The sequence below is a fragment of the Eleginops maclovinus genome, chromosome 13 (genome assembly GCF_036324505.1).
Source record: "Eleginops maclovinus isolate JMC-PN-2008 ecotype Puerto Natales chromosome 13, JC_Emac_rtc_rv5, whole genome shotgun sequence".
In the NCBI taxonomy this organism is placed as follows: Eukaryota; Metazoa; Chordata; class Actinopteri; order Perciformes; family Eleginopidae; genus Eleginops; species Eleginops maclovinus.
In genome coordinates, this window is record NC_086361.1 from 9,946,213 (window position 1) to 9,961,064 (window position 14,852).

The following is a 14,852-nucleotide window of genomic DNA, read 5'->3' on the forward strand; positions in this document are numbered from 1 at the left end:
CTTGTTTCTTTGACGTAGGGAGAGCAAGAAGCCGTCTTTAGCAGTAAAGTAAACTCGGTTTTCTTACATTCTTCTTATGCTTTCCTTGTCTTTCCTTGTGCCTTATCTCCCCATTTCTTATCTTGTTTGATTTCTCAGTACGTGTTCTTTTCAACTGGTGGTTTATGTCAAAATTGTTTGGTTGCTCTACCCCCTTCCTATATTCCCTGTTTTATTCTCGCGCTTTCATATTTCAACTTTTATTCAACCTTTTTCTTTTTGTTTTTGATCTTTGTTTTTCGTCTTTCTCATCTTTCATCTATATCCCTCCTACTCCTCCCCCTGCATCTCCGCTCTCTTTCTCTCTGTCTCCCTTCCTCTTGTTTTCACTGATCCTGTCAATATGACTGATATAAAAACCTTTCATATCAATTGATGTTGCTTTTTTTTGCAGAGGATCGTCCCGGATCTCAGTGGGCTGCGTGTGTCATTATCTCTACATGTGTCAGTATCTAGAAGCGTCAATCTGCTTCTTATGTACATACCGTATCTTTGCCAAAGTGTGCATACATTTAAGTGGCCATCAGGAGAGTATTTTCACCAGCTGAGAAGGTTAAGCCTTCTTATCAACCTTCGCTGTGTGTTGATTCAGTAAAGATCAAGCCGACATCCATCCGGTCGTGAACTCCCAGTCCCTGCTCTGTGCCACCTGGCTCTGCTCTCATCTCAAATAGACACTTTTTATGGGGGTTTATCTTACCAACCTCTTCATGATCAGTGTCAGCATTGCAGAGGATAATGCGCACTTACGTTTCACTGATTTAGTGCATCTTTCACAGTTTAGAGGGGTCTTTTTCAGGTTAAAAAAAGGAAAATAATCTATTGAATTTGACAGGCAGTGTACAGAGGAAAATAAGGGGTCAAAAAAAGGAAGGCTTCGTGTCTAAACCTTTTATTCAGTTCAGCTTTCTTTTAAAGTAATGTTCATACCTTAAAATGCAGGTTCTTTAAAGGCAAAGGTAAAGCTTGTACCTGCACAAATCAATACTTTTATATAAACATGGTGCCAAAAGATTTTGTGTTATGTGAGATGGTTAACTCGTTGTCACAGTCCCTACAGATAATGTGCAAAGTCAGCAGTTACCCTGCGCTCCATAAGATGTTTTAGTGTCTATCAGTCCACAGTTTCTGTTCTTATGGCACCCATCACTAATGGCAACATCGTTTCCAGCCATAATAAGCAATGTTTTTGTCGAAAAATACTTTCTAATATTCCCGTTGTATCCTTTGTATTATTTAACACTATTTGAATCTCATCAGGTAAAGGATGACTCATCACAGAATACTAAATCTGGCATTTCTTAGTTGGTAAAAGCTTCATGAATGGTCTTGTACAGTATAAGGGTGTTGGTATTAAAAACAGACACATAAGTCTTGTATAGCGTTATCAATCAATCAGTACTTTACGCATGAATAAAATTGAATGAATAATATAACATTTCCTGTACTGCTTGCATATAGAGATAAAAGCCAAACATGTAAAAATAGTCATGAATATATAGAATCATTTTAAATGACATTATGACAGTGGAGCATAGTGCTTTCAAGTAAATGCTACGAAAATATGAGCAAATGGTAATAATTTCTTGAAGGCAATTTTCAACAATAATTTTTTAACTCTAGTGAATAAATTTCTATTCATTTGTTTTAAATGAGTGTTACTTAATTATACAGAGGAATAAATTGTATAAAGGGTTGGATACACAGACAATACTTATTAGTAGGATCAAGTCATTGTTTGGTTTTGTTGTTTTTATATGATTTGTTGCTAAGTTAAAAAAGCTAGATAATCACAAGACATTTATTAAGGTCATATTTTATAATAAGCACAGAGCAGCTCCTATTTCATTGCAATGGCAGACGGAAAACAGCTTTATGAGGAGATAATATGAAGTGCTCTTCTCATCAGAACAACCAATTAAAGTATGTGTCACATCTTCCTTAAGCCTGATATCTATTTATGTCTTTTCTGTGATGCGCTAACATGGCTTTTTATTCTTTATCGTAACAGCTTATTGTTCCTTCATAATTCCCTGCCTTTCTGTGTTTTGCCTCTCTCAGCCTTGTGATTCTAATCTCTCTCCCCTCTTTTAAAACTGATGTAATAAAATGAGACATGGCTCTTCTTTGACGGTGGGATGTTTTCTGGTCAGCCTGCCACAGCGGGAGCACAGTCGCAGCTGAAAAGGTAACGGCAGGGATGCTACAAGCTAGCAGACGCCCGCTGCCCTGTGACTTTTCCCTGCACCTCGCACAGCTGTGTGCTCTAGCGCTCAACATCAAGGGGAAGCAAGGGTTATTACCACTATGTTTATGTGTCAGGCAGAGTCAATTATAGCCTACCTCTGACTGGAGAGAGAGAGAAAAAACATACACCGTAAACCTTTTCTCCCCTGGGGCTGCGTGTGTGTGCGAATGAGATTCAGACTGAATGTTTCTTGTTTTGTTTTTAGTTGGGTTTGTGCATGTGTCTGTGCTAATGTGCTGCTATGCTCCACAGGTAGTTAGAGAAATCCCCCCCCCCCCCCCCCGTGTGTTCGTCAGTGATGGAACAGGCGGCGGCCCCTACTGGGGAGCCAGAACCTAGGGGCCTCCAGCCAGCAGGCGCCACTGAGGATGAAGGGGTGCTGTGAGCTCGCTCGTTAAACAGCCCTGTGCCCGACCTTAATAATATCCGCCAGCACGTTTCCCCTCTCCTCTGCCCTCTCCCTCACTGTATCTCTTCACTTTCACTCTCCCTCCAGCCTTCCCCCGCTCCTTCTCTCCATCTTTGCCATCTGCCTCTCTCCCTCTCTCCTCTCCCTTCCTTTTTTTCTGTTTGGGTGAGAAAGTCGAACTCGTCTGGTGAAGGGGGGAGAGATTCTCTGTCACCTTCTAATGAGCAGTTGCTCTGCGTGCCACCAGCTCCGACGGAGCCAAAATGGCCGACACACTTCACACTGCTGGGCCTTGATCTGTCAGGTTTTTAGAGTGGCTGGCTAGATGGCTTCAATGTGGAATGATATCATGCGGAAAAACAAAGAAAGAAAGGAGAAACAAAAAACAGAACTGAAGAAATGATGTAACATGCTGCCTTTGGTGGGAAATCCACTATTCTTGTTTTCACTTTTGCGCCTACATGAGACAGTGAAATGTGTGTTGGGACTGGTTTCCCTAAGGGTGTAAAGTACAGGCCTGTTTGATTGCCTCCTCACTTTGATCCTCTGTGTGTGTTTGAGTCACTACTCATTTAGAGGCTTTTCACTCTCCATTTTCACCCCCTGGACAGTAGATATTTGATGGGTATTTCCACTGCCCCGGTGAATTATTAACATCAGTGTCCTAAATTACTCCCTTACCGGAATTTTTATTGAGACAGAAACAGTCTGTTTGTCCCAGGTCATATTTGCCCTGCAGGTTGATGATCAATAGAAACAGGCCATTTACAATCACCAACCCTTAACCCATACAAACGGGCATGAGGAAAATGTTTTATCAAGTTCATTGGACATTCATTTACGATATGCTCTCTATTCACAGAGAGGATTGTACGACTTCGCGACATATTTAAAGCCAAATACATGACAGCTGCAGTATAAAGATGTGTGGTTAACAAACAGAAACACTCCTTGTCCCACCTTATTGTGCAACATTGTATGTGGTTTCTGGTTAACCATAGATCTTTTTATTAAAAATATTCCACGTTTCTTATGCAATCACTCTCAATGTTATGCAGTTGTACCCATCAGGCATTTGTTTTAATTTGTTTTTAGCAGTCATGGTTTTATTGGGATTAGACTACATATTTTTTATGTCTAATAAAGAAGGAGTTAACTCTGTAAAGTTAGGAGATTTGGGAAACACGTTGAGCACCAACCCAACATAACAGGAAGGTCCTCTTTCTGTTTGTGTTACGTCTGGGGCACAATAAAATGATAAAACCCAAACGCACGACTCGACACAAAAAGAGTTTCCAAAAAAAAGGTTTTACTAGAGGTAATATTCCATAGTCACAAAAGTCTAAGCATAACGCACACTAGTGTGGTGATAACTCAAAACGATCTGGCACTGGGCACAGAGACAAACACAGCTTAAATATACAAGGTGAACACAGGTGTAAACAATAAGGGCGGGGCAGTTAATCAGGTCAAGGGGAAATCAAGCTACCTGAAATGAGAAAGGATGTTAGTGATAAAATAAAACCGGAAATGACACACAGGAAATGGCAGACAACAAAAAGGATTATACACATATACATAAACTAAGGACAATAGACACATATACATAAACTAAGGTCAAAAAACCATAACCATGATTCAGCATATTTGCCGAGACACAACAGTTTGTCATGTTTGGTAATGTGATTTCCTGTTGATCAGTGGTACAGATCACTAAATGAAGTTGTCAAGAGGTAAAAGATAATGACATTTTCACTTCAAAAAATACATAATAGTAATTGTTTTTGTCAATGCTAGTATATTTTAAAGTAGAACTCTTTAACAAAAGACTCCCCACACTCTCCACTGCCCTGGCAGTCAGAGTCTTTAGCAATCACATTTTTGGAACGCAGACCATGATCTAATGAAGGTATTTTTTTGTCTTTTGTTCTGCTTTGACAACCCATGATCTCCTACGCACCATTATCCAGGTGTGAATAAGTTCTGCTCCCTTTAGAGTAATGATCTTGAAGACTTCTTTAATAGGAGCCTGTTGATTCACTACCTGTCGCCGAACGAGGTACACAAGGTGATTGTGTATAAACCATGAGTCTTCTGGCAAGTCATACTGAGTTAAAAATGCTTTGATACACTGTGTGGGAATTCAAAAGTCCCTGCCTTTTACAGTATGACAAACTGGGTGTCTTTGGCGAGATTCCTGAGAAAAATAACAGAAAGACTTTGAGATCTTAACTTCACCTTTGAGCTTGCTTAAAGGGGACAAATTATTTAAATGTTGTTTCTCATACTGTCTGTCTGAATATTGCTGTATTCTCTCTCACGCTAGACTATTGAATGGATTACTCGTCATGTTCTTGGTCTTGTAGTCTGCCGTGTCTCTTTGCCAAGTTACGGCAAGATTTTATCACTGTTTATTAGACAGACACGGTGACCATCATAACAGACCACCATGTTGTGTATTCTGTACCCGGCCTTAGTCACGTTGTATTGTAATTTGCTCCGACAATTATACCGTGACCATCATGCTGATGTTCTATTATGCTGTAGAAGATGTGGAAATTAATTAAATGACTCAGCGTTTATTGGCACGGACGTCTTGCATTTTACGTCATTTTATCCATGTGTTGTTAGAGTTGTATTATATATTTGAAAGTTGTTTGCACCAAATAATTGTGTTTGATCAACATAAACTTTGTTATTTTTAATGTAGTTCCCCGGATAATGGTTGTAGCGAGTGATCTGGTGGTGCACTCAGGATGTGAGTCACTCTAGAGCAGAGCTGGAAAACTGACTGTTTGTGTGTGTGTGTGTGTGTGTGTGTGTGTGTGTGTGTGTGTGTGTGTGTGTGTGTGTGTGTGTGTGTGTGTGTGTGTGTGTGTGTGTGTGTGTGTGTGTGTGTGTGTGTGTGTGTGTGTGTGTGTGTGTGTGTGTGTGTGTGTGTGTGTGTGTGTGTCTTTACAAGGTAAGCATATCTGTCCGTCCATCATGAGTGCATACTTGAGATTGTGTCTGTGGACATGTAGGTACGAGATGTGCATGATTGTTTTTGTGTGTGTCAGTATAAAGCCACTGTGACCACTTCCATTCATACACAGGCAAAAACTGGCATTGGTTCCTCACAGCCAAAGACAAACAAAGGAGCTGATATCCTGTCCACACTTCTGAAGACAAACTCACACCAAACAAACGCCGCAAGACACACCGAGGTTTCTAAGTACCAAACGGCACAATAACCCAAGATGACATTATTCTGTGTTTAAGAACCAGCACTGTGGAGCATCGCAGCTGATTGGCTTGGATGGCAATTTGCAGTACGCGTAGGCTGGAATAGTGCTGAACAATAACCGTTTCAATATGAATGGGCAGTTTAAGATCTATGGTAACCAAACAGTGGATAAACAACAATTTGAGGAACAAAAGTCACTCTCAGCTCTTATCCTTCAGCTACGGCTAAATGACTTGATTGTCTCATTGGCCTACATCCTCTCTACAACATTAAACTCTCACATTTATCTCTGAATTGGCTTCTTAATCTCTGCAGTATGATCCAGCATTTCTATTATAAATAGTCCACCAAAATTAGAGATGACATCACTTTCTGTCCCAGCAGAATGCTCCACGCCTCCCATTTCTTTTTCCTTAAGACGTGTTGAGCGAAAGCTCTGATTTATTGATTGAGGCTGTGTGTCTGCGCTGCCGTGCTCGGGGGGATGAGGAGGATTATGTAGCAGCACCGTGATGTTGTTGACACTCCTGTCGCCTTTACAGCTCCGACATGCCAAGACTTGGGCTTGTGCCCACCCTGAGTGTGTCTAAATGTGTGTATTAAGGAGGGGGAAGTGGGGGAGTTTGAGAGGTCAATGGAGGAGGTTTTGGCGCTGAGATAGTGGGAATTGTGTGTGTGTGTGTGTCTGCCTGTGTCATCAAGGGGTGGGGCGAGAGAGAGGTGGGCCAGCTGGCAGCCTCTGGCTCCACTGTGCCCCCTGGGCTTCCGGCTTGGCGGAAATTCGCTCTACTGCGACAGCTGGGACCTGGGTGCCAACCTAGACAGAACTCACAAACACACAGCGACGCTAACAAAGACAAACACATTTACACAGCAGGAGGACACAAAGAATCGGGTGGGGGGCAAACAGAAGATGGGATGAGTCTCATCCAAGAGTAGAGGATAAGCAGTTTTGTGTAAAATTGTGTAGACTGGAAGTAGCTGAAGCTGATTGGTCACTTTAAAAAAAAAGAAAGAACAGTAACTCCTTAATACAGAAGTTAGTTTGACCTGCGTTGGGCCCACAGGACTTTCATATTCAACTGATGGCTTTTTTATTTTTGATGCCCGAAAACAACCCAAAATGTGCTTATTGCAGGTCCAGGTTTATACCTTGACCCTGACTACAATCTTTTGACAACCTTAACCATACCATACACATTATGCAGGTTTTGGTGTCACTTAACATTTTCCAGGATTTTGCAGAATTGTCTTTTATAGACATTTTTGTCTGGAGAGGTTTGAACATTTTAGAAAGTGGTTTCTCAAAACCCCTCCATCCATCCATCCATCTTCTCTTGCTTTTCCGTCAGGGTCGCAGAGGTGACAGCTCCAGCAGAGAGCCCCAAACTTCTCTTTCCCTGGCTACATCAACTAGCTCTGACTGGGGGATTCCAAGGTGCTCCCAGGCCAGCGAAGAGATATAATCCCTCCACCTGGTCCTAGGTCTACCCCTCGGTCTCTTCCCAGCTGGACATGCCCAGAACACCACCCTAGGGAGGCGCCCAGGTGGCATCCTTTCTAGGTGCGCGAACCAGACAAATTAAACCTTGTTCATAATTCATAATTGAAGTTTAGCAGCCTTTTTAAGTTCAACTTGCCTGGGATCAGTTGGAGCGCTTCATAATTAGCATACAATTTATGGCCATTAAAATGTTTAATCTGCTAGTGTTCCTAATTTTTCATCCCAGAGTTAAACCAGCTTTTAAATTGCTCCCATATTTCTATGTCAGTGGGTGGTGAATAAGTACACAGATAAGGATAGAAATTAACTGTGCCATTCGCTTTAGAATAAGGACATTCTTCCTTATGATGGAAAAAAGGCTTAGTATTACATTTTCTTAAACAGGAAAGGCACAGATGAATGTTATGTGTAATATTCTTTTTTTCATTCAATTGGATCAGGGCTTTGAATTTTAAATAGTTTTGATTTCCTATTCTCTTAATGGAAAAGTTAGTTTCATTGAAGCAGTGTGTGCCACAGACCCACAGAGAAAACATAGTATAGTAGGTTCCCGTTTCACAGGTTGTGGCTCCAGGCACCAGGGAGCCGAAAATGAGGACATGATTTCTGGAAAGCAGGAGACTGAAGTCATGGAGGTCGGAGACTGCCGCAAGCCGTCAAGGGAGGGAGGCTAATGGGAGTAAAACGAGGACCCGCGGAGGTGAGGTGGAACCTTTTCAGTTTTTTTATGCTGACTGTCCGACTCGCCTCATTTGTCAGTGTACTCTGTAACGGCTTGCTACCCAGCAACAGTTTAAAATGGAAAAAAACTAACTCAAGATATGATCAAGTTTTCCACTTTACCACTGTCATTTGAACACCTTTATTTATTTAGTTTCAAATGGTGTGGACTCCAGAGCTGAAAGATTTAGATATACATTGAAAGATATTGAAAGTATGTTTACAGATCAGATGGATAATCCTGTATATGTGACAAAAGGTGTATGAAGCCTTTTTTCATTTTAAAGACTGCCTCAAGTGATGTCACCTGAATCAGCTTTTCGTTAATTTTAATCACATTAAAATTCATCATTATTTTTGTCTAAAGACTAAGACTAAATCTAATATATCCTCCAAACTAAACACTGCTACTCTTCTCCACTACATGCATAACACACCTGAAGTTGCATTATGGGTAATGCAGCTGCAAGGTTTTGACATGGAAGAATAATGCATTGATTTAAAAAGACAAAGAATTTGATACCTTTTTAAAAAACATTCCAAAAATGGTAAAGGAAGACAATGCTAAAATGTTAGAATTTTTTTTTTTTTTAAATCAGCAGTAGGCTAAAGCAAAATGCCTTACAGGGAAAATTGAGAAAATGTAGGGAAAAGAAGAGAAACAAGCAGAAAACAGAAAGTGGCCAGGTGCTCAGAAAAGACCTCTGATCTTTCCACCTATTCATCCAGTGTGAGAGTAATAACACCAACATGTACCTCAACATGCAACAAAGTGCTTCACCAGGCAACAGAGTACATTGTACCACGATATGCATTATCGCTCTCATGTGTTTTGACAGAGTCCCTCAATATTAATCTCAACTGAAAATGGAATGAAAACCGCTGGGGCACACGGTTAGGTCAACATTTCAGGCCCTCTCCCCTTGATGATACAAAACATTCATGCATTCAAAATGGCATTCATTTTTTACACACCCACCCACGCATTCACTGTGAATAACCGTCATACAACACTTTTGCTAATGCACCATTGCATGTGAAGCCTCAAAAATCAGCAAAAGTGAAACAATAACACAACAAACAGCCCATAACAAAGTAAATATGAAGTGCAGTTAGCGGGAATTCATTAATTTTAGGTCCTAAAAACTGTAGTTGAAGTTAAGCAGGTGTGTAGGCTGGTGACGGACGGGTTGGATAGATTGATCTTCTGGCTTATAAAGATCAAGACAGACAGGAAAACAGAAAGATAGAGATGAAGAGTTATGTTTGTCTCTTTATCTTGCCGTTGAGCTGTAATGCAGAGAGAAAGGTTAGCGCCCTCCCACTTCACACAAACACAGAAATCCTCAGTGGGACTTTAAGGCTGGCACGATGCAAACAGCGCCTTTCATAATTGCTTGTGCCTTCCCTTATCTAAGTACCCGGGACAGCAGCACTTTGTTAGGACTCACTTTGATTAATTACTGATGCACAGAACCGCTCTATTTACTGCATGTAGGTCAGGTTGTACCTGCCTAACCATTAGGTGGCAACACCTTGATGTGGCTGCAATATATATAAGTTTACTTTTAGTTAACTTCCCAAAAGACACAGTGGGCTGATGTTGCACCTGGCGCCAGGTCCAAAAATATTTACTTGCTCCAGATATGAAGACATGTTTTTTTCTTAAGGTGGAAAGATGTAGACGGCTGCAGGGTCTGCGGCCCAGTCAATGATTAATCTTTTTTTTATATCACTGGGGTCTCTCTGTTTTCAGTGGAGAGTCTATTCACATGTTTGTGTTTTACCCTGGCTTGCTATCACCACAAGTGAGCCTTCATTCAGAGTCACCAAGTTTTGTTCAGGTGGGAAGACAGACAGGAAGACAGAATCAAAAACTGCACCTCCTTCAAGCCACTTGGCTATAAAAGCATATCAATTAGTGTAGACCCCCATGTAAAGATTCCTAACTTCCCAATTCAATTATGAAAAGGCCTTAAAGTATGCTTATAGTCGCTTAATGCCCACCTCAGCTTCACCGACAATCCATGCCCGGAGTTCGCAATGCCTAGATGATGCTGGCCAGAGTAACTCACAGTCAAGTGAGTCAAAAATGGCTCTCTTGTAACTTCTGGGTGACATCGCAGAAACAACACTATTTTTAAAACATCCATATCCCCCTCAGCATGAACTGTAAACACTTTGGCGATTCCTGAACATCCTGAATTACTGCTGCTTGCAGCGCTTATGACATCCCATCAGCCTCAGCTGCTTTTTTTACTTTTGAAAATTGTTCTTAACAAAAATGTCCTGCCATTAGTTGTCACATAAAATTGCATCCAGTGTAACTGGGATGCACATAAAGATGTATAGTTCTGAATGTTACAAGCCTTTTAAAGTCTCTGTAATGTATGTTGTTGAATACTGTGTCTTTTTTTAGTGTTACTGACGTTAAGAAACAACAATGTCACATATAAAGAACCTCTATAAAAAAAAGTGACTGTTAAAAAGTCCATTATCTGCTATAAAAAAATTACTGGCTTTGTGGAATCTCCTTATCGTCTCTCTTTTGGACTCTTAAATGTCCCATCTGGTGAAGTGGAATTTGGCTTTTGGCAGAAATAATGTCATGAAGATGACTGCACAGGCCTGCTGTTTTATGGCAAAATCCATTTATCAATACCAGACACAGACCTCATTACTGAATCGTTGCATCTCAGTGAACGTTTAATTTTCACAGTATACTTTATGTGTTTTTTTGTGTAAAGCTAATTCAAAAGTATACTATTATTGTATAGTGTTTTCTATGTTGCCTACATTGTCTTCACCTTTACATTTGTTTAAATTCACAAAAATATATAATATTCATTCAGCATAGTTCAACATACAATTTCAAAAAATCAACTCAACTGTTGTAGTTTCATGGTGACATTTTAGTTGTTGACATTATTTTGTTTTCCTGGGGTCATCTGGGTTAGTCTCCCCTTGTTTTGTTCTTTCAAATGTACTCCAAGTGGAGGTAAAATAATTTATTCCACATTTCACACACCTTACAATTTCCTTACACTGGGGGGGCTCATGCTATGAGATTTTTAATTATCTGGTTTTCAATCTCCCGCAAGTCCTGACATGATTAGACTGAAAGCCATGTCTGCCTCACATTACTTGAATTTAGACAATTTGTCAGGAATTAATCAGGTTGAAAATCCTTGAAATGTGAGTTTGCAGGGCCGTTGCTGCATGGTATGTATTACAATGATACTTGCCAAGCTTTTCAGGCAAGCTCGAACTCAGAGCAGACTGAGGCAAGGACGGGGGGGTTTGGTGTGAAAAGACTGAAAAAGACAAGAGTTGCAGATATTTCTGCAGACATGTATTGGCACACGTAAAGGAGAAGGGGCATGTCTGATATTCCAGGTAGATATAGATATCTACATGCAGACACAGCGATCATTAAACATCTTTCTTAGAAAAGGTTTTGACACTTACAATGAGTTCCCAGAATTTGCCTGTTTAACGAACACAAACCAGCTGTCCCAAAAATGCTCTCTGTTTCTTGTATTTATTTCAGTATTAAACATCTTGCTTTTCTGTCTCTATACTCAATCTCTAAGAAGTATTGCTCCACACTCTATAAACATCTTTTAAAACTAAATCCAGTCCTCATGCGTGTTCAAACCCTTGACTTGGATCTTTTTCGACAGTGACGTTTTCATGGTCCACATAAATTAACCACAATTTGCATAGTTTGTTTTTAAAGTAAGAGTTCCGTAACTGGCGACTGTTTTTTTCTTTAGTATTGTAAGGTTAACAGTGTTACCGCCAGTGAAGGGAACAGGAACAACCGGTTTATTAGAAAGGCTAGGCCTTTTATAGCTTCCCTAAAACTCTTCATCATTAAAAATGTTTCTAAAGAGAGAACCAGGAGGAGAGGTCAAACCCTACTTCAGATGAAGCTTACCCCCTCCTTTTTGTTTGCAGTCATTATCAGAATGATTTAGATTCATTTGTGCCCACAGATTGGATACTGTGGAGTGATTCAAATATATTTATATACATATGGGATTGGGTTTGCACTTTATTTTCTTTTCCTTCTGCTGCATTATAATTATATCGCCCTACATATCAGAAATGAGTTATGCATGAATCAGATTTTACATTTAAAGTAATTGGTTGCACAAAATGTGCTTATTGAATCATTTTGGTAATGAATTAAGTCATTGATTTTCTCTTTTAAGTGAAAAAGAATCTATTCTGGTGTAGCAACTTGCCCATCACTTATGTTTGGAGCTACAAACACAATTTCAAGGAAATTGTTTAGTAACAAGTTGAATTAAATAACACAAAAATCCTTACTGGCAGATCTTTTAACAAGTTTGTTGCATGACACAATCAAAAATTACTACCAGAAAGTTTTCTGCAAATTAGGTTTTACACTTACGATTTGGTTTTACCATTACCATCCATTTCATCTTCTACTTAAAAGTAGTGACATAGTCGTTTTAAGGCCTGTGCTGGCAACTAGACTTTACAACCCAATCCCAATTCATTTTTAGTACTATATCCATGTGATATGGGCTTTGGTAGTAAAACAGTTCAAAAATAAACCTGCAAAACTGTCATTTTCAAATTTACGCTCACTCTTCTTACTTTGTCTACTCTGCGTTTTTGCATCATTTCTATACTGAATGGTTCCCAGCCTCTCCTTCCTATTTCCAGCTGATTCTGATTAAAGGCACTCAAAAGTTCAGGTTTGAATGCGCCCCATATTCTTAAAGTTTACGAGGGCCATCCAGTGATTTACATGAAGACCCCTCCTTCAGTCTGCAGAAAACGAGGAAAGCTGTAGGAGATATCTCACCTCTGCTTTAGCAGATAGTGTACCGGACAACATTCATGTGAAATTAATCGTATTTTGATCAATGTGCTTCTGCTTCACTGGGCCCTGAGTTAGCAAGCTGTCAGTCAGAGGTTGTGAGCCAATGGGCTGTCCTTGAACTTCTTGTGGTAGTTTTTGAGCAGTGTCCAGCGCTGTTGGCCAAATTCATCTTTCATCACGCAATTAGAAAAGAAAGAACTCTATGACCTTTGGCTTTCAGTTCAAGATGCAACCTTGTATTCTCAATTAAACATCCTCTAAGTCCAGCTTCACTTACTTAATGTTACCCCTGGCAAGTAACGTCACGATGGTTAATTTACAACTTGAAAATCTTAGTGATTATTTCAAACAAAGGTGAACTTAAAGATTATTCTATTTAAAGCCAGCTGAAATGACAGCGGTTTCTTGCAGATTTCAAGTCAATGGACTTTCCAGCTGATCTAGCTGTTCAACGCCATTGTAGGATGGAAAAATCCTAGTCATGTAAATGAAAATGATCTGACCGGCCTATCTTGGATGTTATTTGCAAACATTAATTTAAGTAAAGCCTAAAAGGATATAGACAGCCATGTTTGGCAATAATACTTCAAGACCAAGGACGCACATACTAAATTAGATTCTTTTCAGCCTAATGCATCAACATTTCAAGCCTTGAAATCTCAAACCCTGACCACCTGCTTTGCGTTTTACAGTTGCTATGCGAGTATGTAGGATTGTCAAACTTAAAAGGTTGAGGGTTTAAGGGCTTGATGACTATATTTTAAACAGTACGAGGCATTTGAATTTACTATCTTTCAACAAGGTGGGTACTGCAAGACTTCTTTGATTCAAAAGCAAGTTTAATCACGATAGCATGATTAAGATGACTGAAAGATGTGCAATTGCTGTTTGACATCTAAAGTAAGTGCACAAAACCATTATTTATAACGCAGTGCAGATACCATGTTTGATTTGAAGATATCCTACTGCATGCGATTCTTCATAGGTTGATGCGTCCCCAATATCAAACTGCGGTTGTTTAATGCAACTTGGTGATGACGCATAGTAATACTATGGCTTCATATGTCATTTAGACTGTGAGATTGCACATTGTCAGCACAATCATTTAATGATAACTTTTGTGCATGCCTGTTATCAAATGCTGTGGTTGTTTGTGCACTACATCTGCTTTGCTTTCATTCATGTGCATGTATAATGTATGTATCGCTAATTATATGAATGATGTATGTATGATGTATGTATAGATTATGTATATGTATATAGTAATGGTTGTATGATGCTTATGTGATTATTGTATGTATATGATGTATATTAATGTATTTGTATTTTATTAAATTCTAAAAGTAGCACAAAGATATTCTGCTGAAGTTTTTTACAAATAATGTCCTATTTTCTTTAGCTTATTTTCTACTTTAAACAAAACAAGATATAGCATTTATAATGCATATCTGAATGTATACAAAAAAACAAATATATTCCCCAACATCACACAGCAGACAGAGTGTTCATCCTCACACATCGTGTTTTTTCGAAAAAATAAAACTCAGAACCATTTCACTCCTTCTACTTAAAAGTTGGTGAACTATAGTCGTTTTAAGCCTGCTGCTACTTTTACTTGATACACCAATACCCAATTCATTTTTTAACTCACTATATCCATGTTGATATGGGCTTTGGTAGTAAAACAAGTTCAAAAAATAAAACCTGGCAAAGAAACTGTCAGTATTTCAAACTTTACTGCTGCCTCTTCTTTACTTTGTCTACTCTCGCTTCTTTCATCTTTCTTTATTATCTGATGGTTTCCCCTCTTCCTTTCCCCTATTTCCAGCTGGTATTTTGATTAAAGGC